General features: G+C 55.7%; 1 long non-coding RNA gene across 4 annotated transcripts; it reads right to left on the bottom strand.

Moving 5' to 3' along the window:
* On the bottom strand, positions 1-25,274 carry LOC142823511 (uncharacterized). 4 transcript variants are annotated; one of them, XR_012898713.1, is made up of 12 exons: positions 24,268-25,274; positions 23,125-23,963; positions 21,991-22,845; positions 20,837-21,690; positions 19,694-20,536; positions 11,102-11,956; positions 9,948-10,801; positions 8,802-9,647; positions 7,635-8,491; positions 6,492-7,334; positions 4,932-6,212; positions 1-1,548 (listed from the first exon to the last, which is right to left on the bottom strand). It is a non-coding gene; the product is annotated as an uncharacterized LOC142823511 (long non-coding RNA). The 4 variants fall into 4 exon arrangements; XR_012898712.1 differs by having other exon boundaries at positions 1-6,212; XR_012898714.1 differs by lacking the exons at positions 19,694-20,536; positions 20,837-21,690; positions 21,991-22,845; positions 23,125-23,963; positions 24,268-25,274 and adding exons at positions 12,236-13,074; positions 13,379-14,655 and having other exon boundaries at positions 1-6,212.
* Between the last annotated feature and the right edge of the window lie 158 nt (positions 25,275-25,432).

Raw genomic sequence — 25,432 nt, 5'->3', positions numbered from 1 at the left:
CTTTGTTTCCAAAAAACAATGTCAGTTTTATTGTCTCTGCAGGGGAGGAGGGGGAGGATTAAGAGAGGAAAGGCAAAGAGGGGCAAGGCACAGGCCCCTAGTGGGGAGATCCTGGGGAGCGTGTCACTGGTGTCCTTGTGAGAAACTTTCCCTCAGGGGCTCCCAGATGTGCACCCCCACCTGATGAGCCTGCTGGATGGCAGCTGTGCACAGCTGTTCAAAGAGCCTGCTGACCTGGCCTGCCTTTGCTCCCCCACACCCCACCCAGGAGGAACACCTCCCCCTTCGGATCACAAATATTGTAGAGCACAGAACACTGGCCACTACTTGGGGGTTTCATTCCCCAACATCCAGCCGGGTGACAAGACATTTCAACCTATGGGGGGAGGAATAGCTCAGTGGTTTGAGCATTGATCTGCTAAACCCAGGGTTGTGAATTCAATCCTTAAGGATGGGATTTGGGGCAAATCTGTCAGGGATGGTACTTGGTCCTGCCACAAGGACAGGGGAGTGCATTCAATGACCTCTCAAGGTCCCTTCCAGGTCTATGAGATATGTATAGCTCCATATATTTAGTTAATATAAATAAATATATGGAGCTATACCTACCTCACCTTGAGACACGAAAAGGCACCCTCCACTACAGGGCGGGCCCGGCCAAGCCGGGAATTGAAGCATTCCTTGCTAGGGTCAAGGTGTCCGGTGTAAAGCTTCGTGAGCCAGGGCAACAGAATGTAGGTCACATCCCCCACAATGCACAGTTGCATGTATATTCCCTGACCTCATCATAAGGGTGGGGGATATGAACTGCCTGCCTCCAGCTTCTGGAAGACTCTGGAGTCGCAGAAGATGCAAGCGTCACGTGCCTTCCTCAACCAGCCTAAGAAAATGTCAATAAACTGCCCACGGTGGTTGAGAGGGCCTGTGGGACCATGGAGAAGTAACCTCGTGGTTTATATACATAGATGCCTGGTAGTCGGCGTAGTCGGTGCTTGGGCAGGGATGTGGGTGCCGTCAATAATATCACCACCACACGGTTCCGTGTTGCTGAGGTGGATGACCCTGAGCAGCTGGATGGTGTCGATGGCCCGCATGTGACATAGTGCGAGTGCTGTCTACTTTGTAACCCGGTGTTCCCTCCTGGCTGTGTTGCTGTGTGTGATTCCCAATGAGTCACTCCTCACATGTATTAGCCCCAGACACCTAAGTCTCAGCCTGAGCAGATAAGGCTGTTCCCAGAGGGTGAGACAAAAGAAAAGAGGTAGGGTCACCCATCAGGCTGGGGGGTAGGGCCTGGAAGTTGAGTTGGTCTAAAACATCCTCACTCCACCTAGCCCAGCCGAGACTAAGAAAGGGGGTGAAGCCCCTTCCCCACGAGAGGACTAAGGCTGTCTGCCCTCGCTCCTGTGTTAGCATAGCATAGGAGAGATGTTGTGTCGCTGAGAAGAAATAAACCCTTTTACTCTACTGGCTGGCCGAGAGACACATCTGGCTGGGGATGGGGGCCCAGGGTCGGGGGCTCCCCGACACACCATCACACCACACCACCTGTAGCGGGAGACCAACAAACAGAGAATCACTGGGGTGCCTGAGCCCCGTGCAGGTCCCCCAGCCCACCCCTTCCCTGCCCACACATATCAGGAGCCACCCCCTACGTAGCCTATCCCTGGCAGGGCTCTGTGAGGGTGGGACTGAAAAATTGCCTGGGAAAGGGGCTTCTCCACCACCCCCAACCACCCTTTCCCTAGGATTCCCCATTCCAGCACTTCACACCCCTCTTCTGGGACCTTAGCTGGAGAGCGCCACGCCTGCACGACGTGGGCCCTGACGGTCGACTTTTCCACACCAAACTGATTCCCGACACATCGGTAGCTGTCTGGCATGGTGACCTTCCACACGGCAATGGTGACCCTCTTCTCCAGAGGGGAATGTGGGTCGCATGCGTGTGTCCCGTCGTGTGAGGGCAGGGGAGAGCCAGGAACACAGCTCCAGGAAGGTCTCCTTCCTCGTGCACAAATTCTGGAGCACCCGTCAGATCTAGTCTCCAGCGCAAGAAGCAGCGGTGCACAGCATGGTGCAGCTGGAAGAGCTGCGCTCCCAGCCAATCAGCTGGTGGTTGCGTTCCTGCATGGCCAGGAGGGCAGCCTGTAGAAACTGCAGCACGATAGCTAAGGGCCATTGAGTGCCCAGAGGCAGCTCTAGCTCCACGACTGGCAAGCTGAGGTGTCCGCAAGGACAACCGGAGCAGTCAGAGCAAAGGCTTTGCTGTCCCTCCAGGGAAAGGAGAAGCACCTGAGAAATGGCTGTACCGGGGGCGCGGTCACTTTGCTACCTTCAGAGGGTCCCTTATCCCGCTTCTCTAACACAGGACCTAGGCCCATCCCTGAGGCAGATGGTGTGGGCAGAGGGGGGTGGGATCAAGCCCACCATTCTGTGCTCCCCAGACAAATCCCTGCCCTATCCCTGAGTTCACTGGAGATCCCACTCTGTCTCCCTGCCTTCAGTGGGTACCTTCTCCTGCCTTCCTAATGTGGGAGCCAGCTCCATCCCTGGGGGGGTCTATGTTGGCTGTTTGGCCGCTCCCAGGGTGGGTGGGATGGGCCCACAAGCCTGCCCTGCCAGGTGAAAGGGTCTCAGATAGCCTCAAGCAGCAGCTCCTAGAAGTAATTGCTGACCCGAAGCCCTGCCTGAAGTGGTTCTGAGTGGCCTTAAATGCAATTCTGCATCCAATCAGTGTGGAGCTTTAGTTTGAAATCACTAAGTGATTTTTGAAATACCCTTAGGGTATGTTTACACTGCAGGCTTATGTCTTCACCGCAAGTTTCGTTCGGAGAAAGCTATTCTGGAAGATATCTTCTGTAAAAGCTGATTTTGGAAATAGCACATCTACATTAGGGGAGCTTATCTCAGACTAATTTTGAGGCTTCCCGGTAGTGTGGACGCTCTATCTCAATTTAGCGCCCCAGGATGCACTGGAAAGGACTAACTTTAGAATGAGGTGCTATTTTGACATAGCAGCAGTGGAGCGTTCACTCGCTCACCCGCTGCTGAAAAAGCTTTTTCAGAAGAGGCGTTTTTCCGACACGGGTACACCTCATTCCCTGAGGAATAAGCCCTCCATTGTTTCAATTTTCTTTTGAAATAACGCAATTGCTGTGTGGATGCTACTGTTGTTCTGCCAGAATAATGTCCCTTATTCCAGAAAAATGGTACAGTGTAGACACACCCTTAGGGCATGTCTACACTGCAGCACTAATTGGAACTAACTTAATTCAAATTAGTTAATTCGAACTAAGCTAATTCAAATTAGTGCATCTAGACCTAAAAACTAATTTGAATTAGCATTTTGCTAATTCGAAATAGCATATCCACATTGAGTGGACCCTGAACCAAAGTTAAGGCTGGCCACAACCAATGCCTGCACGGCATCAGATTAGGACTTAAGAGTGTGGAGCTGCTAGCCGAGGGTTGTGCTTAAAGGAACCCGACCCCCACCCCGGACAGACAGTTCTCAGGGTTCCCCACTTGCTTGTCTACCTCGATGAGGGACAGCAAAGCAGTCCTGTCTTGGAGGCACATCAAAGCACTTGGCCATCAGCCCGGCTGCACTTGCCGCAGGCTGCCATCCAAGGGGATCAATTGGGAGGCTGTCAGGATCCAGGAGGCCCTGCAGGAGAGCTTCCACCCCGAGGAGCCCGCAGAGCCACCCCAGTCCTCCCCATCGGGGGCTCATGCCCCATTCCTCCCTAACCTCCTTCCACTTACCCTTCCTGATGTAAAAAATAAATGACACGTGTGTTGTTAAATAAAGAGAGTTTCTATTTTTGAAAACTGAGGGGTGGGGATTAACCTCTGGGGAGACTGGGGAGAGAGGGTGGGAGAGGGGAGGTGGAAACCTGGGAGGAGGGAGCTGGAAGGGGGAAGCCAGGGGAAGGAGGAGAAGGGGAAGTATAAAACTATGGTACGCCATATCTTCAGTACTGTGTACAGATGTGGTCTCCTCACCTCAAAAAAGATATTTTGGCTTTGGAAAGGGTTCAGAAAAGGGCAACTACAATGATTAGGGGTTTGGAACAGGTCCTATATGAAGATAGGCTAAAGAGACTAGGACTTTTCAGCTTAGAAAAGAGGAGACTGAGGGGGATATGACAGAGGGCTATAAAATCATGAGTGGTGTGGAGAAGGTGAATATAGAAAAGTTCTTTACTTGTTCCCATAATATAAGAACTAGAGGACACCAAATGAAATTAATGGGTAGCAGGCTTAAACCTAATGAAAGAAAGTTCTTCACACAGCGCACAGTCAACCTGTGGAACTCCTTGCCAGAGGATGCTGTGAAGGCTAGGACTATAACAGAGTTTTAAAAAAAACTAGATAAATTCATGGAGGTTACGTCCATAAAAGACTATTAGCCTGCGGGAAGGAAGAAATGGTGCCCCTGGCCTCTGTTTGTCAAAGACTGGAGATGGATGGCAGGAGACAAATTGCTTGATTATTGTCTTCGGTCCACCCCCTCTGGGGCACCTGGCACTGGCCACTGTTGGCAGACAGGCTACTGGGCTAGATGGCCTTTTGGTCTGACCCAGTATAGCCATTCTTATGTTCTTATCAGTATCAGAAGTGCACCGATGGATACGGAGCACGTAGCTCCACGGGATCTGGTGCTTCTGGGGCGATGACTTAAAAGCCAGCTCCCCACGCGCACAGGCTCTCACCTGCCCCCAGCCCTTGCTGACTCTCTATTAGAGACAACAAGGGGGAGGGAAGCGTGTGTAGTTGTCAGGATTAACGGATAAGCCCAGGCTTATCAATTAATCGTATACACGACTATACGCTAATATCCCATTCACCGACTGTCACTGTTAGCATTTCTGTAACGGAGTAAGTGCACTGCCGGGAGCAGGTACGCCTTGAGAGGCCTCCAAGCTTACCCAGTACATGGAGAGACCTTTTCTCAAAGGCCCAGCTTCTGATGGGTTTGGTCCTCCTTCTGGGATGCCACCGGAATTGCTGGGATTTCACTGAGACTACTTGCTCCACTAGCCTTGCCTGCCTCTCCCTGTTTTGCTGACTTAGGCTCTCTGGCCTCTGGGAGCCCACGCAGGTTGGGACGCACCAAGTGTAGAAAAACAGAATCTGCAAACAGCTCTCTACGGTAAGGCTTAGCTAGGAAATCGTCCAGCACTCAATTGCAGTTCCCCTCCGGAAAGTACACCCAAAATAATATCTGACGCGGGAGAGAAATCACTACAATGCAAGCTCATACGTTTGCCCATCCCCTCAATGAGGAGTAACATACGCACAACTTCCCCCGCTCCCCTCCTGCTGTTAGAAATTACACAAACTACATTTGTTTTATTAAAATCTAGGTTTTACAGTTGAGACATTGCTGTCATTTATCAAAACAAAATAAAGCACGCATACCGTGTATGGGTGTAGGCATGGATGGAGGAAGGGCAGCATTAGGAGTGCAGGTTGCCATGTGATGTGGGTGTAGAAAGGAAGAGAAGGGGGCTGGGACCCAATGGATGGGAGGATGGACTGGAAGGGTCTGGAGTGTGGGATGGCTTGGGATGGGGGGTTGTTTAGAAGGAAGAGGAGAGTGGTTGAGGGAGTCCTTACATGCGGAAGGAGGGCTGGGGGGAAGGTAGTGATGGGGGTCACATGGCAGGCGGGATGGGAGTGTGGGGGGAGGGACTGTGGGTTAGGAAGGGCAGAAACGGGGGTTAAGGGTCCTATAGATGGGGGAAAGGTAGGGATAGGGATAGAGTGTGGGATGGGGAGTGTCCTAGGGAGGAAAAAGAGGGGCTGATGGAAACATGAATGGAGGGATGCTCTGGGGGTGCAGGTTGCTCTGAGTCTGTGGAGAGAAGAAGGGAAACCGAGAGACACCAGGAATAGGGGGTATGGGCTAGGGAAGAGCACTGGTGGGGGTGCAGGTTGTGTGCGCGGGAAGTTGGAATGTACTGCGGGAGTGGAACCTACGTTTGGACGCGCTGTCTAAGCAAACGTGACTTCCCTTCCTAGACCCGAGTGGGCCGTAAGCCGAGAGATTTCCAGACCCGACACTTATCTCCCTGTCAGCGATGGCTACTCCGCTCCCAGCCGGACGGTTCTCGCCTCGCTTCGACCAAGCTCCCGAGCTCGCTGTTCTCATTTATGTTCCATCCCCAGACGGGAGGACATCGGGAGGGTTGACTTCTTATCGCTCGCTACCGAACACAGCAGAGGGGAAAAAACAAACAAACAACTTAGCGTTTCAGTCCGCAAGGACGCGGCATCGCTTCTCCTCCCACCATCGGCCACCCCCTCCCGCTGCCACTCCAGGAACGCGGACAGAACGGAGGCCTTGAATCTCTATCCACGCTCTGTTGAACCGCCTACTGCCCCTTCACCAGTCCCCAAGCCACCAGGCTCCGTGCCCCAGCAGGAAGCTCTCTGCCTCAAAAGAAACATACTGCCAGGACGCTTGAAGATTTCAAAGCACGCACCTCTTACTCACACAGAACCATGGGAAGGCCGAACGCTGAGGACCCTTCACGTGTTCCGAGAATCAGGTCCAGGCAGCTCAAGTCCATCTCGGACGGTATCTTCTCAGCCCACGGCCCCGCATTGATTCCTCTGCAAGGGTGGCCGAAAAAGCCCAGCGTTAGCTCTCACTCATTAAGGTCTGTGGCTGTGGGAATTCTATCCTTTAGCCCTTTCCCCCCCTCTCGCCTATGTATCGGGTCGTCTACAAGAACACCGAGTCAGTCAGCCAGGACGCACCACCGCTCTCCCTTGCGCGACTGGCGTACCTGCAGAATTCCCGTTGGCTCCTGAGCCCTTAACCCTTGGAGATGCTCACCTGGAATGCCTGCAAGTGTGCTGTACAAGGACACGGCAGAAGCAGAGCAAGGACAAAGACACAGACAGAAACAGACAGACAGGACGTATTGGCCAATACGAGAGAGCAACAAGAGAGGCAGCCAGAAACCTTACCACCTTGCGTCTTCCTCCTCGAGCCAAGCGTATGCTGAAAAGGACACCGTGTTCCAGAGAAACCAGCACCCCGACACACTGGAGCCCTGTTTCTCCCACTACCAAGGAAGCACCTCGGGAACCTCCGCTCGGACTCGCTGTCTAAGCAAACGTGACTTCCCTTCCTAGACTCGAGTGGGCCGTAAGCCGAGAGATTTCCAGACCCGACACTTATCTCCCGGTCAGCGATGGCTGCTCCGCTCCCAGCCGGACCGTTCTCGCCTCGCTTCGACCAAGCTCCCGAGCTCGCTGTTCTCGTTTACGTTCCATCCCCAGACGGGAGGACATCGGGAGGGTTGACTTCTTATCGCTCGCTACCCAACAGAGCAGAGGGGAAAAAACAAACAAACAACTTAGCGTTTCAGTCCGCAAGGACGCGGCATTGCTTCTCCTCCCACCATCGCACCGCAGCCTCCCACCGTCGGCCACCCCCTCCCGCTGCCACTCCAGGAACGCGGAGAGAACGGAGGCCTTGAATCTCTATCCACCCTCTGTTGAACCGCCTACTGACCCTTCACCAGTCCCCAAGCCACCAGGCTCCGTGGCCCAGCAGGAAGCTCTCTGCCTCAGAAGAAACATACTGCCAGGACGCTTGAAGATTTCAAAGCACGCACCTCTTACTCACACAGAGCCGTGGGAAGGCCGAACGCTGAGGACCCTTCACGTGTTCCGAGAATCACGTCCAGGCAGCTCAAGTCCATCTCGAACGGTATCTTCTCAGCCCACGGCCCCGCACTGATTCCTCTGCAAGGGTGGCCGAAAAAGCCCAGCGTTAGCTCTCACTCACTAAGGTCTGTGGCTGTGGGAATTCTATCCTTTAGCCCTTTCCCCCCCTCTCGCCTATGTATTGGGCCCTCTACAAGAACAATGAGTCAGTCAGCCATAAGGCACCACCGCTCTCCCTTGCGCGACTGGCGTACCTGCAGAATTCCCGTTGGCTCCTGAGCCCTTAACCCTTGGAGATGCTCACCTGGAATGCCTGCAAGTGTGCTGTACAAGGACACGGCAAAAGCAGAGCAAGGACAAAGACACAGACAGAAACAGACAGACAGAACGTATTGGCCAATACTAGAGAGCAACAAGAGAGAAACACATGAGAGGCAGTCAGAAACCTTACCACCTTGCGTCTTCCTCCTCGAGCCAAGCGTCTGCTGAGAAGGACACCGTGTTCCAGAGAAACCAGCACCCCTGACACACTGGAGCCCTGTTTCTCCCACTACCGAGGAAGCACCTCGGGAACCTCCGCTCGGACTCGCTGTCTAAGCAAACGTGACTTCCCTTCCTAGACTCGAGTGGGCCGTAAGCCGAGAGATTTCCAGACCCGACACTTATCTCCCGGTCAGCGATGGCTGCTCCGCTCCCAGCCGGACCGTTCTCGCCTCGCTTCGACCAAGCTCCCGAGCTCGCTGTTCTCGTTTCCGTTCCATCCCCAGACGGGAGGACATCGGGAGGGTTGACTTCTTATCGCTCGCTACCCAGCAGAGCAGAGGGGAAAAAACAAACAAACAACTTAGCTTTTCCGTCCGCAAGGACACGACATCGCTTCTCCTCCCACCATCGCACCGCAGCCTCCCACCGTCGGCCACCCCCTCCCGCTGCCACTCCAGGAACGCGGAGAGAACGGAGGCCTTGAATCTCTATCCACCCTCTGTTGAACCGCCTACTGCCCTTTCACCAGTCCCCAAGCCACCAGGCTCCGTGCCCCAGCAGGAAGCTCTCTGCCTCAGAAGAAACATACTGCCAGGACGCTTGAAGATTTCAAAGCACGCACTCTTACTCACACAGAGCCGTGGGAAGGCCGAACGCTGAGGACCCTTCACGTGTTCCGAGAATCACGTCCAGGCAGCTCAAGTCCATCTCGGACTGTATCTTCTCAGCCCACGGCCCCGCACTGATTCCTCTGCAAGGGTGGCCGAAAAAGCCCAGCATTAGCTCTCACTCACTAAGGTCTGTGGCTGTGGAAATTCTATCCTTTAGCCCTTTCCCCCCCTCTCGCCTATGTATCGGGACCTCTACAAGAACACTGAGTCAGTCAGCCAGGACGCACCACCGCTCTCCCTTGCGCGACTGGCGTGCCTGCAGAATTCCCGTTGGCTCCTGAGCCCTTAACCCTTGGAGATGCTCACCTGGAATGCCTGCAAGTGTGCTGTACAAGGACACGGCAGAAGCAGAGCAAGGACAAAGACACAGACAGAAACAGACAGACAGGACGTATTGGCCAATACTAGAGAGCAACAAGAGAGAAACACATAAGAGGCAGTCAGAAACCTTACCACCTTGCGTCTTCCTCCTCGAGCCAAGCGTCTGCAAAGGAGGACACCGTATTCCAGAGAAACCAGCAGCCCTGACAAACGGGAGCCCTGTTTCTCCCACTACCAAGGAAGCACCTCGGGAACCTCCGCTCGGACTCGCTGTCTAAGCAAACGGGACTTCCCTTCCTCGACCCGAGTGGGCCGTAAACCGAGAGATTTCCAGACCCGACACTTATCTCCCTGTCAGCGATGGCTACTCCGCTCCCAGCCGGACGGTTCTCGCCTCGCTTCGACCAAGCTCCCGAGCTCGCTGTTCTCATTTATGTTCCATCCCCAGACGGGAGGACATCGGGAGGGTTGACTTCTTATCGCTCGCTACCGAACACAGCAGAGGGGAAAAAACAAACAAACAACTTAGCGTTTCAGTCCGCAAGGACGCGGCATCGCTTCTCCTCCCACCATCGCACCGCAGCCTCCCACCATCGGACACCACCTCCCGTTGCCACTACAGGAACGGGGAGTGAAAGGAGGCCTTGAATCTCTATCCACGCTCTGTTGAACCGCCTACTGCCCCTTCACCAATCCCCAAGCCACCAGGCTCCGTGCCCCAGCAGGAAGCTCTCTGCCTCAGAAGAAACATACTGCCAGGACGCTTGAAGATTTCAAAGCACGCACCTCTTACTCACACAGAGCCATGGGAAGGCCGAACGCTGAGGACCCTTCACGTGTTCCGAGAATCACGCCCAGGCAGCTCAAGTCCATCTCGGACGGTATCTTCTCAGCCCACGGCCCCGCACTGATTCCTCTGCAAGGGTGGCCGAAAAAGCCCAGCGTTAGCTCCCACTCACTAAGGTCTGTGGCTGTGGGAATTCCATCCTTTAGCCCTTTCCCCCCCTCTCGCCTATGTATCGAGTCCTCTACAAGAACACCGAGTCAGTCAGCCATGACGCACCACCGCTCTCCCTTGCGCGACTGGCGTACCTGCAGAATTCCCGTTGCCTCCTGAGCCCTTAACCCTTGGAGATGCTCCCTGGAATGCCTGCAAGTGTGCTGTACAAGGACACGGCAGAAGCAGAGCAAGGACAAAGACACAGATAGAAACAGACAGACAGGACGTACTGGCCAATACGAGAGAGCAACAAGAGAGAAACAAGAGAGGCAGCCAGAAACCTTACCACCTTGCGTCTTCCTCCTCGAGCCAAGCGTCTGCAAAGGAGGACACCGTATTCCAGAGAAACCAGCAGCCCTGACAAACGGGAGCCCTGTTTCTCCCACTACCAAGGAAGCACCTCGGGAACCTCCGCTCGGACTCGCTGTCTAAGCAAACGGGACTTCCCTTCCTCGACCCGAGTGGGCCGTAAACCGAGAGATTTCCAGACCCGACACTTATCTCCCTGTCAGCGATGGCTACTCCGCTCCCAGCCGGACGGTTCTCGCCTCGCTTCGACCAAGCTCCCGAGCTCGCTGTTCTCATTTATGTTCCATCCCCAGACGGGAGGACATCGGGAGGGTTGACTTCTTATCGCTCGCTACCGAACACAGCAGAGGGGAAAAAACAAACAAACAACTTAGCGTTTCAGTCCGCAAGGACGCGGCATCGCTTCTCCTCCCACCATCGCACCGCAGCCTCCCACCATCGGACACCACCTCCCGTTGCCACTACAGGAACGGGGAGTGAAAGGAGGCCTTGAATCTCTATCCACGCTCTGTTGAACCGCCTACTGCCCCTTCACCAATCCCCAAGCCACCAGGCTCCGTGCCCCAGCAGGAAGCTCTCTGCCTCAGAAGAAACATACTGCCAGGACGCTTGAAGATTTCAAAGCACGCACCTCTTACTCACACAGAGCCATGGGAAGGCCGAACGCTGAGGACCCTTCACGTGTTCCGAGAATCACGCCCAGGCAGCTCAAGTCCATCTCGGACGGTTTCTTCTCCGCCCACGGCCCCGCACTGATTCCTCTGCAAGGGTGGCCGAAAAAGCCCAGCGTTAGCTCCCACTCACTAAGGTCTGTGGCTGTGGGAATTCCATCCTTTAGCCCTTTCCCCCCCTCTCGCCTATGTATCGAGTCCTCTACAAGAACACCGAGTCAGTCAGCCATGACGCACCACCGCTCTCCCTTGCGCGACTGGCGTACCTGCAGAATTCCCGTTGGCTCCTGAGCCCTTAACCCTTGGAGATGCTCCCTGGAATGCCTGCAAGTGTGCTGTACAAGGACACGGCAGAAGCAGAGCAAGGACAAAGACACAGATAGAAACAGACAGACAGGACGTATTGGCCAATACGAGAGAGCAACAAGAGAGAAACAAGAGAGGCAGCCAGAAACCTTACCACCTTGCGTCTTCCTCCTCGAGCCAAGCGTCTGCAAAGGAGGACACCGTGTTCCAGAGAAACTAGCACCCGTGACAAACGAAAGCCCTGACAAACGGGAGCTACCAAGGAAGCACCTCGGGAACCTCCGCTCGGACTCGCTGTCTAAGCAAACGTGACTTCCTTTCCTAGACCCGAGTGGGCCGTAAGCCGAGAGACTTCCAGACCCGACACTTATCTCCCTGTCAGCGTGGCTGCTCCGCTCTCAACCGGACGGTTCTCGCCTCGCTTCGACCAAGCTCCCGAGTTCGCTGTTCTCGTTTTCGTTCCATCCCCAGACGGGAAGACACCGGGAAGGTTGACTTCTTATCGCTCGCTACCGAACACAGCAGAGGGGAAAAAACAAACAAACAACTTAGCGTTTCAGTCCGCAAGGACGCGGCATCGCTTCTCCTCCCACCATCGGCCACCCCCTCCTGCTGCCACTCCAGGAACGCGGACAGAACGGAGGCCTTGAATCTCTATCCACGCTCTGTTGAACCGCCTACTGCCCCTTCACCAGTCCCCAAGCCACCAGGCTCCGTGCCCCAGCAGGAAGCTCTCTGCCTCAGAAGAAACATACTGCCAGGACGCTTGAAGATTTCAAAGCACGCACCTCTTACTCACACAGAGCCGTGGGAAGGCCGAACGCTGAGGCCCCTTCACGTGTTCCGAGAATCACATCCAGGCAGCTCAAGTCCATCTCGGACGGTATCTTCTCGGACGGCCCCGCACTGATTCCTCTGCAAGGGTGGCCAAAAAAGCCCAGCGTTAGCTCTCACTCACTAAGGTCTGTGGCTGTGGGAATGCGATCCTTTAGTCCTTTCCCCCCCTCTCGCCTATGTATCGGGTCCTCTACAAGAACACTGAATCAGTCAGCCATGACGCACCACCGCTCTCCCTTGCGCGATTGGCGTACCTGCAGAACTCCCGTTGTCTCCTGAGCCCTTAACCCTTGGAAATGCTCCGTGGAATGCCTGCAAGTGTGCTGTACAAGGACACGGCAGAAGCAGAGCAAGGACAAAGACACAGACAGAAACAGACAGACAGGACGTATTGGCCAATACGAGAGAGCAACAAGAGAGGCAGCCAGAAACCTTACCACCTTGCGTCTTCCTCCTCGAGCCAAGCGTATGCTGAGAAGGACACCGTGTTCCAGAGAATCCAGCACCCCGACACACTGGAGCCCTGTTTCTCCCACTACCAAGGAAGCACCTCGGGAACCTCCGCTCGGACTCGCTGTCTAAGCAAACGTGACTTCCCTTCCTAGACTCGAGTGGGCCGTAAGCCGAGAGATTTCCAGACCCGACACTTATCTCCCGGTCAGCGATGGCTGCTCCGCTCCCAGCCGGACCGTTCTCGCCTCGCTTCGACCAAGCTCCCGAGCTCGCTGTTCTCGTTTACGTTCCATCCCCAGACGGGAGGACATCGGGAGGGTTGACTTCTTATCGCTCGCTACCCAACAGAGCAGAGGGGAAAAAACAAACAAACAAACAACTTAGCGTTTCAGTCCGCAAGGACGCGGCATTGCTTCTCCTCCCACCATCGCACCGCAGCCTCCCACCGTCGGCCACCCCCTCCTGCTGCCACTCCAGGAACGCGGAGAGAACGGAGGCCTTGAATCTCTATCCACCCTCTGTTGAACCGCCTACTGCCCCTTCACCAGTCCCCAAGCCACCAGGCTCCGTGGCCCAGCAGGAAGCTCTCTGCCTCAGAAGAAACATACTGCCAGGACGCTTGAAGATTTCAAAGCACGCACCTCTTACTCACACAGAGCCGTGGGAAGGCCGAACGCTGAGGACCCTTCACGTGTTCCGAGAATCACGTCCAGGCAGCTCAAGTCCATCTCGAACGGTATCTTCTCAGCCCACGGCCCCGCACTGATTCCTCTGCAAGGGTGGCCGAAAAAGCCCAGCGTTAGCTCTCACTCACTAAGGTCTGTGGCTGTGGGAATTCTATCCTTTAGCCCTTTCCCCCCCTCTCGCCTATGTATCGGGCCCTCTACAAGAACAATGAGTCAGTCAGCCATGAGGCACCACCGCTCTCCCTTGCGCGACTGGCGTACCTGCAGAATTCCCGTTGGCTCCTGAGCCCTTAACCCTTGGAGATGCTCACCTGGAATGCCTGCAAGTGTGCTGTACAAGGACACGGCAAAAGCAGAGCAAGGACAAAGACACAGACAGAAACAGACAGACAGAACGTATTGGCCAATACTAGAGAGCAACAAGAGAGAAACACATGAGAGGCAGTCAGAAACCTTACCACCTTGCGTCTTCCTCCTCGAGCCAAGCGTCTGCTGAGAAGGACACCGTGTACCAGAGAAACCAGCACCCCTGACAAACGGAAGCCCTGTTTCTCCCACTACTGAGGAAGCACCTCGGGAACCTCCGCTCGGACTCGCTGTCTAAGCAAACGTGACTTCCCTTCCTAGACCCGAGTGGGCCTTAAGCCGAGATATTTCCAGACCCGACACTTATCTCCCTTTCAGCTATGGCTGCTCCGCTCCCAGCCGGACGGTTCTCGCCTCGCTTCGACCAAGCTCCCGAGCTCGCTGTTCTCGTTTCCGTTCCATCCTCAGATGGGAGGACACCGGGAGGGTTGACTTCTTATCGCTCGCTACCGAACACAGCAGAGGGGAAAAAACAAACAAACAAACAACTTAGCGTTTCAGTCCGCAAGGACGTGCCATCGCTTCTCCTCCCACCATCGCACCGCAGCCTCCCACCATCGGCCACCACCTCCCGTTGCCAGTACAGGAACGGGGAGTGAAAGGAGGCCTTGAATATCTATCCACGCTCTGTTGAACCGCCTACTGGCCCTTCACCAGTCCCTAAGCCACCAGGCTCCGTGCCCCAGCAGGAAGCTCTCTGCCTCAGAAGAAACCTACTGCCAGGACGCTTGAAGATTTGAAAGCACGCATCTCTTACTCACACAGAGCCATGGCAAGGCCGAACGCTGAGGACCCTTCACGGGTCCCGAGAATCACGTCCGGGCAGCTCAAGTCCATCTCGGGCGGTTTCTTCTCCGCCCACGGCCCCGCACTGATTCCTCTGCAACGGCGGCAGAAAAAGCGCAGCGTGAGCTCTCGCTCAGTAAGGTCTGTGGCTGCGGGAATTCTAGCCTTTAGCCCCATGGTCACCAACCAATAGATCACGATCTACCGGTAGATGTTGAGGCTCTAAGAGTAGCTCTTCAGCCCTCTCTGAACTGCGTGCGTGCGCAGTACATTTACATTCGATTTCCTCATTTGAGGAGCAGCTACTCACCGAGCAACAACACAGGTGTGTAGCTGCAAGGAATGGTGGGAGCTGGGAGGTCTGGAGGGCTGAAACACCCCAGCCAGCTGACTGTGGCTTTCAGCAGAAAGACGCTGCCCCGCGCTCCAGCTGATCGGCGGCTTCTCCTCTGCGCCTGCCCACGTGGAGCTTGGTGCACCCTGGCTGAGCGCCATGACCAGCTCTCCGGGCAGCCGCTTCTCTTCACTCCAGCCTGGCTGCCCTGTGGTCAGTCCGGAGGGAGCGCGGGTCGGAGGCTTCCCTCCTTGGCTTGTGTAGGGAACTGCCTGCCCCCAACCTTGTTTCCTCTCCTCTGCCCCAAACCTGTCCCCCGCCCTCCTGGCCCCGTTCCCTCTCCCTTGCCCCCCCCACCCCGCTGTATAACCCTTCCCCACTCTGCAGAAACTTGTCCCACGGCACCCTGCACCCCCCTGCAGGAACCGGTTCCCTCTGGCACCCTGTCTCCTACTGCAGAAACCTGTCCCCCTGCCTTCCCCACTACAGAAACCTGTCGTCCCCCCCCAGCACCCTGTCCCCTGATGCAGAAACCTGTCCTGGCACCCTGCCCCCTCTCCCCTGCCCCCACTGGCACCCTGTTCCCTGTCCCAGAACCCACTAGCACCCCTCCCCAGTATTGTGTCCCCTGCTCCCAAAGGACTTTTCTATGCGTCAGTGACCCCTGACTCAAGGCAGGTTCCCTGCCACTCTCATAAATAAAGACAATGCAGAAACTTTTTGTGCTTAACATAGTATTTTATTTAAAAATGGAGCTTGGCCAACAAACCCCCATTTGGGGCCTAGCCCCCATCTGGCCACAACCACTCCTGCACTCCCCCTTCACCAGACCCTAGATCTGAGCCTATCAAAACACTGGAACCCCCTGCCCTGAGCCCTTCACATACCCCAACCCAAATTCCTGCATTCTCACATCCACAAGCCTGTGACTTGCTTAGTATCCCAACACCGCCCAGCCTGGAGCCCCCTCCCCGAGCCAGTGTCCCCTTCTCCACCTCCTCCTCCATCCAGATTTCCTCCCAGAGCTTGCACCTCTCACCCCTTCCCACACCCAAATCCCTCATTCCCACCGCAGAGACTACACATCCTGTCTCAACCCAGCGGGGGTCCGGCTAGACTGCAGGAGATTTTCAGGATTCTGGAGATATCTCAGAAAAACTCTTCTGCATCAAGGGTTGCGTTTGTTCTTCCGCTTTTTTAGTGGAAGAGCAATCAGGCTCTTTCGGTCACCCCTATATTCCTCTTTCCCCAAGGAATAAGGTGGCTTCCAAAAGAAGGGGTTTTTTTTCTGACATTTGGTCCAGTCTAGACAGGCCAAATGTTGGAAAAACCTCATTCTACAGAAGAATTGTTTTTTTTAAAGAAAAGTAGCAGTATAAGGATTGGGGACAGCAAGTGATGGAGAGGAGGAGAATAGAGAGAGCGGGGCTTCAAGGAAGGGGCAGGGCAGTAAATCTTGGCTTGGTCTGTCATTCAAAAGTGATCTTGGGTGTAAAAAGGTTGGAGACCACTGCTTTAGACCCCGCCCCCCCCGCCACCACCCCTCTGTATCGGGTCCATTACAACAATACTGAGTCAGTCAGCCAGGACGCACCACCGCTCTCCCTTGCGCGACTGGCGTACCTGCAGAATTCCCGTTGGCTCCTGAGCCCTTAACCCTTGGAGATGCTCACCTGGAATGCCTGCAAGTGTGCTGTACAAGGACACGGCAGAAGCAGAGCAAGGACAAAGACACAGACAGAAACAGACAGACAGGACGTATTGGCCAATACAAGAGAGCAACAAGAGAGGCAGCCAGAAACCTTACCACCTTGCGTCTTCCTCCTCGAGCCAAGCGTATGCTGAAAAGGACACCGTGTTCCAGAGAAACCAGCACCCCGACACACTGGAGCCCTGTTTCTCCCACTACCAAGGAAGCACCTCGGGAACCTCCGCTCGGACTCGCTGTCTAAGCAAACGTGACTTCCCTTCCTAGACTCGAGTGGGCCGTAAGCCGAGAGATTTCCAGACCCGACACTTATCTCCCGGTCAGCGATGGCTGCTCCGCTCCCAGCCGGACCGTTCTCGCCTCGCTTCGACCAAGCTCCCGAGCTCGCTGTTCTCGTTTACGTTCCATCCCCAGACGGGAGGACATCGGGAGGGTTGACTTCTTATCGCTCGCTACCCAACAGAGCAGAGGGGAAAAAACAAACAAACAACTTAGCGTTTCAGTCCGCAAGGACGCGGCATTGCTTCTCCTCCCACCATCGCACCGCAGCCTCCCACCGTCGGCCACCCCCTCCCGCTGCCACTCCAGGAACGCGGAGAGAACGGAGGCCTTGAATCTCTATCCACCCTCTGTTGAACCGCCTACTGACCCTTCACCAGTCCCCAAGCCACCAGGCTCCGTGGCCCAGCAGGAAGCTCTCTGCCTCAGAAGAAACATACTGCCAGGACGCTTGAAGATTTCAAAGCACGCACCTCTTACTCACACAGAGCCGTGGGAAGGCCGAACGCTGAGGACCCTTCACGTGTTCCGAGAATCACGTCCAGGCAGCTCAAGTCCATCTCGAACGGTATCTTCTCAGCCCACGGCCCCGCACTGATTCCTCTGCAAGGGTGGCCGAAAAAGCCCAGCGTTAGCTCTCACTCACTAAGGTCTGTGGCTGTGGGAATTCTATCCTTTAGCCCTTTCCCCCCCTCTCGCCTATGTATTGGGCCCTCTACAAGAACAATGAGTCAGTCAGCCATAAGGCACCACCGCTCTCCCTTGCGCGACTGGCGTACCTGCAGAATTCCCGTTGGCTCCTGAGCCCTTAACCCTTGGAGATGCTCACCTGGAATGCCTGCAAGTGTGCTGTACAAGGACACGGCAAAAGCAGAGCAAGGACAAAGACACAGACAGAAACAGACAGACAGAACGTATTGGCCAATACTAGAGAGCAACAAGAGAGAAACACATGAGAGGCAGTCAGAAACCTTACCACCTTGCGTCTTCCTCCTCGAGCCAAGCGTCTGCTGAGAAGGACACCGTGTTCCAGAGAAACCAGCACCCCTGACACACTGGAGCCCTGTTTCTCCCACTACCGAGGAAGCACCTCGGGAACCTCCGCTCGGACTCGCTGTCTAAGCAAACGTGACTTCCCTTCCTAGACTCGAGTGGGCCGTAAGCCGAGAGATTTCCAGACCCGACACTTATCTCCCGGTCAGCGATGGCTGCTCCGCTCCCAGCCGGACCGTTCTCGCCTCGCTTCGACCAAGCTCCCGAGCTCGCTGTTCTCGTTTCCGTTCCATCCCCAGACGGGAGGACATCGGGAGGGTTGACTTCTTATCGCTCGCTACCCAGCAGAGCAGAGGGGAAAAAACAAACAAACAACTTAGCTTTTCCGTCCGCAAGGACACGACATCGCTTCTCCTCCCACCATCGCACCGCAGCCTCCCACCGTCGGCCACCCCCTCCCGCTGCCACTCCAGGAACGCGGAGAGAACGGAGGCCTTGAATCTCTATCCACCCTCTGTTGAACCGCCTACTGCCCTTTCACCAGTCCCCAAGCCACCAGGCTCCGTGCCCCAGCAGGAAGCTCTCTGCCTCAGAAGAAACATACTGCCAGGACGCTTGAAGATTTCAAAGCACGCACTCTTACTCACACAGAGCCGTGGGAAGGCCGAACGCTGAGGACCCTTCACGTGTTCCGAGAATCACGTCCAGGCAGCTCAAGTCCATCTCGGACTGTATCTTCTCAGCCCACGGCCCCGCACTGATTCCTCTGCAAGGGTGGCCGAAAAAGCCCAGCATTAGCTCTCACTCACTAAGGTCTGTGGCTGTGGAAATTCTATCCTTTAGCCCTTTCCCCCCCTCTCGCCTATGTATCGGGACCTCTACAAGAACACTGAGTCAGTCAGCCAGGACGCACCACCGCTCTCCCTTGCGCGACTGGCGTGCCTGCAGAATTCCCGTTGGCTCCTGAGCCCTTAACCCTTGGAGATGCTCACCTGGAATGCCTGCAAGTGTGCTGTACAAGGACACGGCAGAAGCAGAGCAAGGACAAAGACACAGACAGAAACAGACAGACAGGACGTATTGGCCAATACTAGAGAGCAACAAGAGAGAAACACATAAGAGGCAGTCAGAAACCTTACCACCTTGCGTCTTCCTCCTCGAGCCAAGCGTCTGCAAAGGAGGACACCGTATTCCAGAGAAACCAGCAGCCCTGACAAACGGGAGCCCTGTTTCTCCCACTACCAAGGAAGCACCTCGGGAACCTCCGCTCGGACTCGCTGTCTAAGCAAACGGGACTTCCCTTCCTCGACCCGAGTGGGCCGTAAACCGAGAGATTTCCAGACCCGACACTTATCTCCCTGTCAGCGATGGCTACTCCGCTCCCAGCCGGACGGTTCTCGCCTCGCTTCGACCAAGCTCCCGAGCTCGCTGTTCTCATTTATGTTCCATCCCCAGACGGGAGGACATCGGGAGGGTTGACTTCTTATCGCTCGCTACCGAACACAGCAGAGGGGAAAAAACAAACAAACAACTTAGCGTTTCAGTCCGCAAGGACGCGGCATCGCTTCTCCTCCCACCATCGCACCGCAGCCTCCCACCATCGGACACCACCTCCCGTTGCCACTACAGGAACGGGGAGTGAAAGGAGGCCTTGAATCTCTATCCACGCTCTGTTGAACCGCCTACTGCCCCTTCACCAATCCCCAAGCCACCAGGCTCCGTGCCCCAGCAGGAAGCTCTCTGCCTCAGAAGAAACATACTGCCAGGACGCTTGAAGATTTCAAAGCACGCACCTCTTACTCACACAGAGCCATGGGAAGGCCGAACGCTGAGGACCCTTCACGTGTTCCGAGAATCACGCCCAGGCAGCTCAAGTCCATCTCGGACGGTATCTTCTCAGCCCACGGCCCCGCACTGATTCCTCTGCAAGGGTGGCCGAAAAAGCCCAGCGTTAGCTCCCACTCACTAAGGTCTGTGGCTGTGGGAATTCCATCCTTTAGCCCTTTCCCCCCCTCTCGCCTATGTATCGAGTCCTCTACAAGAACACCGAGTCAGTCAGCCATGACGCACCACCGCTCTCCCTTGCGCGACTGGCGTACCTGCAGAATTCCCGTTGCCTCCTGAGCCCTTAACCCTTGGAGATGCTCCCTGGAATGCCTGCAAGTGTGCTGTACAAGGACACGGCAGAAGCAGAGCAAGGACAAAGACACAGATAGAAACAGACAGACAGGACGTACTGGCCAATACGAGAGAGCAACAAGAGAGAAACAAGAGAGGCAGCCAGAAACCTTACCACCTTGCGTCTTCCTCCTCGAGCCAAGCGTCTGCAAAGGAGGACACCGTATTCCAGAGAAACCAGCAGCCCTGACAAACGGGAGCCCTGTTTCTCCCACTACCAAGGAAGCACCTCGGGAACCTCCGCTCGGACTCGCTGTCTAAGCAAACGGGACTTCCCTTCCTCGACCCGAGTGGGCCGTAAACCGAGAGATTTCCAGACCCGACACTTATCTCCCTGTCAGCGATGGCTACTCCGCTCCCAGCCGGACGGTTCTCGCCTCGCTTCGACCAAGCTCCCGAGCTCGCTGTTCTCATTTATGTTCCATCCCCAGACGGGAGGACATCGGGAGGGTTGACTTCTTATCGCTCGCTACCGAACACAGCAGAGGGGAAAAAACAAACAAACAACTTAGCGTTTCAGTCCGCAAGGACGCGGCATCGCTTCTCCTCCCACCATCGCACCGCAGCCTCCCACCATCGGACACCACCTCCCGTTGCCACTACAGGAACGGGGAGTGAAAGGAGGCCTTGAATCTCTATCCACGCTCTGTTGAACCGCCTACTGCCCCTTCACCAATCCCCAAGCCACCAGGCTCCGTGCCCCAGCAGGAAGCTCTCTGCCTCAGAAGAAACATACTGCCAGGACGCTTGAAGATTTCAAAGCACGCACCTCTTACTCACACAGAGCCATGGGAAGGCCGAACGCTGAGGACCCTTCACGTGTTCCGAGAATCACGCCCAGGCAGCTCAAGTCCATCTCGGACGGTATCTTCTCAGCCCACGGCCCCGCACTGATTCCTCTGCAAGGGTGGCCGAAAAAGCCCAGCGTTAGCTCCCACTCACTAAGGTCTGTGGCTGTGGGAATTCCATCCTTTAGCCCTTTCCCCCCCTCTCGCCTATGTATCGAGTCCTCTACAAGAACACCGAGTCAGTCAGCCATGACGCACCACCGCTCTCCCTTGCGCGACTGGCGTACCTGCAGAATTCCCGTTGCCTCCTGAGCCCTTAACCCTTGGAGATGCTCCCTGGAATGCCTGCAAGTGTGCTGTACAAGGACACGGCAGAAGCAGAGCAAGGACAAAGACACAGATAGAAACAGACAGACAGGACGTACTGGCCAATACGAGAGAGCAACAAGAGAGAAACAAGAGAGGCAGCCAGAAACCTTACCACCTTGCGTCTTCCTCCTCGAGCCAAGCGTCTGCAAAGGAGGACACCGTATTCCAGAGAAACCAGCAGCCCTGACAAACGGGAGCCCTGTTTCTCCCACTACCAAGGAAGCACCTCGGGAACCTCCGCTCGGACTCGCTGTCTAAGCAAACGGGACTTCCCTTCCTCGACCCGAGTGGGCCGTAAACCGAGAGATTTCCAGACCCGACACTTATCTCCCTGTCAGCGATGGCTACTCCGCTCCCAGCCGGACGGTTCTCGCCTCGCTTCGACCAAGCTCCCGAGCTCGCTGTTCTCATTTATGTTCCATCCCCAGACGGGAGGACATCGGGAGGGTTGACTTCTTATCGCTCGCTACCGAACACAGCAGAGGGGAAAAAACAAACAAACAACTTAGCGTTTCAGTCCGCAAGGACGCGGCATCGCTTCTCCTCCCACCATCGCACCGCAGCCTCCCACCATCGGACACCACCTCCCGTTGCCACTACAGGAACGGGGAGTGAAAGGAGGCCTTGAATCTCTATCCACGCTCTGTTGAACCGCCTACTGCCCCTTCACCAATCCCCAAGCCACCAGGCTCCGTGCCCCAGCAGGAAGCTCTCTGCCTCAGAAGAAACATACTGCCAGGACGCTTGAAGATTTCAAAGCACGCACCTCTTACTCACACAGAGCCATGGGAAGGCCGAACGCTGAGGACCCTTCACGTGTTCCGAGAATCACGCCCAGGCAGCTCAAGTCCATCTCGGACGGTTTCTTCTCCGCCCACGGCCCCGCACTGATTCCTCTGCAAGGGTGGCCGAAAAAGCCCAGCGTTAGCTCCCACTCACTAAGGTCTGTGGCTGTGGGAATTCCATCCTTTAGCCCTTTCCCCCCCTCTCGCCTATGTATCGAGTCCTCTACAAGAACACCGAGTCAGTCAGCCATGACGCACCACCGCTCTCCCTTGCGCGACTGGCGTACCTGCAGAATTCCCGTTGGCTCCTGAGCCCTTAACCCTTGGAGATGCTCCCTGGAATGCCTGCAAGTGTGCTGTACAAGGACACGGCAGAAGCAGAGCAAGGACAAAGACACAGATAGAAACAGACAGACAGGACGTACTGGCCAATACGAGAGAGCAACAAGAGAGAAACAAGAGAGGCAGCCAGAAACCTTACCACCTTGCGTCTTCCTCCTCGAGCCAAGCGTCTGCAAAGGAGGACACCGTGTTCCAGAGAAACTAGCACCCGTGACAAACGAAAGCCCTGACAAACGGGAGCTACCAAGGAAGCACCTCGGGAACCTCCGCTCGGACTCGCTGTCTAAGCAAACGTGACTTCCTTTCCTAGACCCGAGTGGGCCGTAAGCCGAGAGACTTCCAGACCCGACACTTATCTCCCTGTCAGCGTGGCTGCTCCGCTCTCAACCGGACGGTTCTCGCCTCGCTTCGACCAAGCTCCCGAGTTCGCTGTTCTCGTTTTCGTTCCATCCCCAGACGGGAAGACACCGGGAAGGTTGACTTCTTATCGCTCGCTACCGAACACAGCAGAGGGGAAAAAACAAACAAACAACTTAGCGTTTCAGTCCGCAAGGACGCGGCATCGCTTCTCCTCCCACCATCGGCCACCCCCTCCTGCTGCCACTCCAGGAACGCGGACAGAACGGAGGCCTTGAATCTCTATCCACGCTCTGTTGAACCGCCTACTGCCCCTTCACCAGTCCCCAAGCCACCAGGCTCCGTGCCCCAGCAGGAAGCTCTCTGCCTCAGAAGAAACATACTGCCAGGACGCTTGAAGATTTCAAAGCACGCACCTCTTACTCACACAGAGCCGTGGGAAGGCCGAACGCTGAGGCCCCTTCACGTGTTCCGAGAATCACATCCAGGCAGCTCAAGTCCATCTCGGACGGTATCTTCTCGGACGGCCCCGCACTGATTCCTCTGCAAGGGTGGCCAAAAAAGCCCAGCGTTAGCTCTCACTCACTAAGGTCTGTGGCTGTGGGAATGCGATCCTTTAGTCCTTTCCCCCCCTCTCGCCTATGTATCGGGTCCTCTACAAGAACACTGAATCAGTCAGCCATGACGCACCACCGCTCTCCCTTGCGCGATTGGCGTACCTGCAGAACTCCCGTTGTCTCCTGAGCCCTTAACCCTTGGAAATGCTCCGTGGAATGCCTGCAAGTGTGCTGTACAAGGACACGGCAGAAGCAGAGCAAGGACAAAGACACAGACAGAAACAGACAGACAGGACGTATTGGCCAATACGAGAGAGCAACAAGAGAGGCAGCCAGAAACCTTACCACCTTGCGTCTTCCTCCTCGAGCCAAGCGTATGCTGAGAAGGACACCGTGTTCCAGAGAAACCAGCACCCCGACACACTGGAGCCCTGTTTCTCCCACTACCAAGGAAGCACCTCGGGAACCTCCGCTCGGACTCGCTGTCTAAGCAAACGTGACTTCCCTTCCTAGACTCGAGTGGGCCGTAAGCCGAGAGATTTCCAGACCCGACACTTATCTCCCGGTCAGCGATGGCTGCTCCGCTCCCAGCCGGACCGTTCTCGCCTCGCTTCGACCAAGCTCCCGAGCTCGCTGTTCTCGTTTACGTTCCATCCCCAGACGGGAGGACATCGGGAGGGTTGACTTCTTATCGCTCGCTACCCAACAGAGCAGAGGGGAAAAAACAAACAAACAAACAACTTAGCGTTTCAGTCCGCAAGGACGCGGCATTGCTTCTCCTCCCACCATCGCACCGCAGCCTCCCACCGTCGGCCACCCCCTCCTGCTGCCACTCCAGGAACGCGGAGAGAACGGAGGCCTTGAATCTCTATCCACCCTCTGTTGAACCGCCTACTGCCCCTTCACCAGTCCCCAAGCCACCAGGCTCCGTGGCCCAGCAGGAAGCTCTCTGCCTCAGAAGAAACATACTGCCAGGACGCTTGAAGATTTCAAAGCACGCACCTCTTACTCACACAGAGCCGTGGGAAGGCCGAACGCTGAGGACCCTTCACGTGTTCCGAGAATCACGTCCAGGCAGCTCAAGTCCATCTCGAACGGTATCTTCTCAGCCCACGGCCCCGCACTGATTCCTCTGCAAGGGTGGCCGAAAAAGCCCAGCGTTAGCTCTCACTCACTAAGGTCTGTGGCTGTGGGAATTCTATCCTTTAGCCCTTTCCCCCCCTCTCGCCTATGTATCGGGCCCTCTACAAGAACAATGAGTCAGTCAGCCATGAGGCACCACCGCTCTCCCTTGCGCGACTGGCGTACCTGCAGAATTCCCGTTGGCTCCTGAGCCCTTAACCCTTGGAGATGCTCACCTGGAATGCCTGCAAGTGTGCTGTACAAGGACACGGCAAAAGCAGAGCAAGGACAAAGACACAGACAGAAACAGACAGACAGAACGTATTGGCCAATACTAGAGAGCAACAAGAGAGAAACACATGAGAGGCAGTCAGAAACCTTACCACCTTGCGTCTTCCTCCTCGAGCCAAGCGTCTGCTGAGAAGGACACCGTGTACCAGAGAAACCAGCACCCCTGACAAACGGAAGCCCTGTTTCTCCCACTACTGAGGAAGCACCTCGGGAACCTCCGCTCGGACTCGCTGTCTAAGCAAACGTGACTTCCCTTCCTAGACCCGAGTGGGCCTTAAGCCGAGATATTTCCAGACCCGACACTTATCTCCCTTTCAGCTATGGCTGCTCCGCTCCCAGCCGGACGGTTCTCGCCTCGCTTCGACCAAGCTCCCGAGCTCGCTGTTCTCGTTTCCGTTCCATCCTCAGATGGGAGGACACCGGGAGGGTTGACTTCTTATCGCTCGCTACCGAACACAGCAGAGGGGAAAAAACAAACAAACAAACAACTTAGCGTTTCAGTCCGCAAGGACGTGCCATCGCTTCTCCTCCCACCATCGCACCGCAGCCTCCCACCATCGGCCACCACCTCCCGTTGCCAGTACAGGAACGGGGAGTGAAAGGAGGCCTTGAATATCTATCCATGCTCTGTTGAACCGCCTACTGGCCCTTCACCAGTCCCTAAGCCACCAGGCTCCGTGCCCCAGCAGGAAGCTCTCTGCCTCAGAAGAAACCTACTGCCAGGACGCTTGAAGATTTGAAAGCACGCATCTCT

Source organism: Pelodiscus sinensis, unplaced genomic scaffold (genome assembly GCF_049634645.1).
Source record: "Pelodiscus sinensis isolate JC-2024 unplaced genomic scaffold, ASM4963464v1 ctg65, whole genome shotgun sequence".
NCBI lineage: Eukaryota > Metazoa > Chordata > Testudines > Trionychidae > Pelodiscus > Pelodiscus sinensis.
Note: the sequence above shows the minus strand (reverse complement) of the source record. Positions and strands in the feature narration are given on the sequence as shown.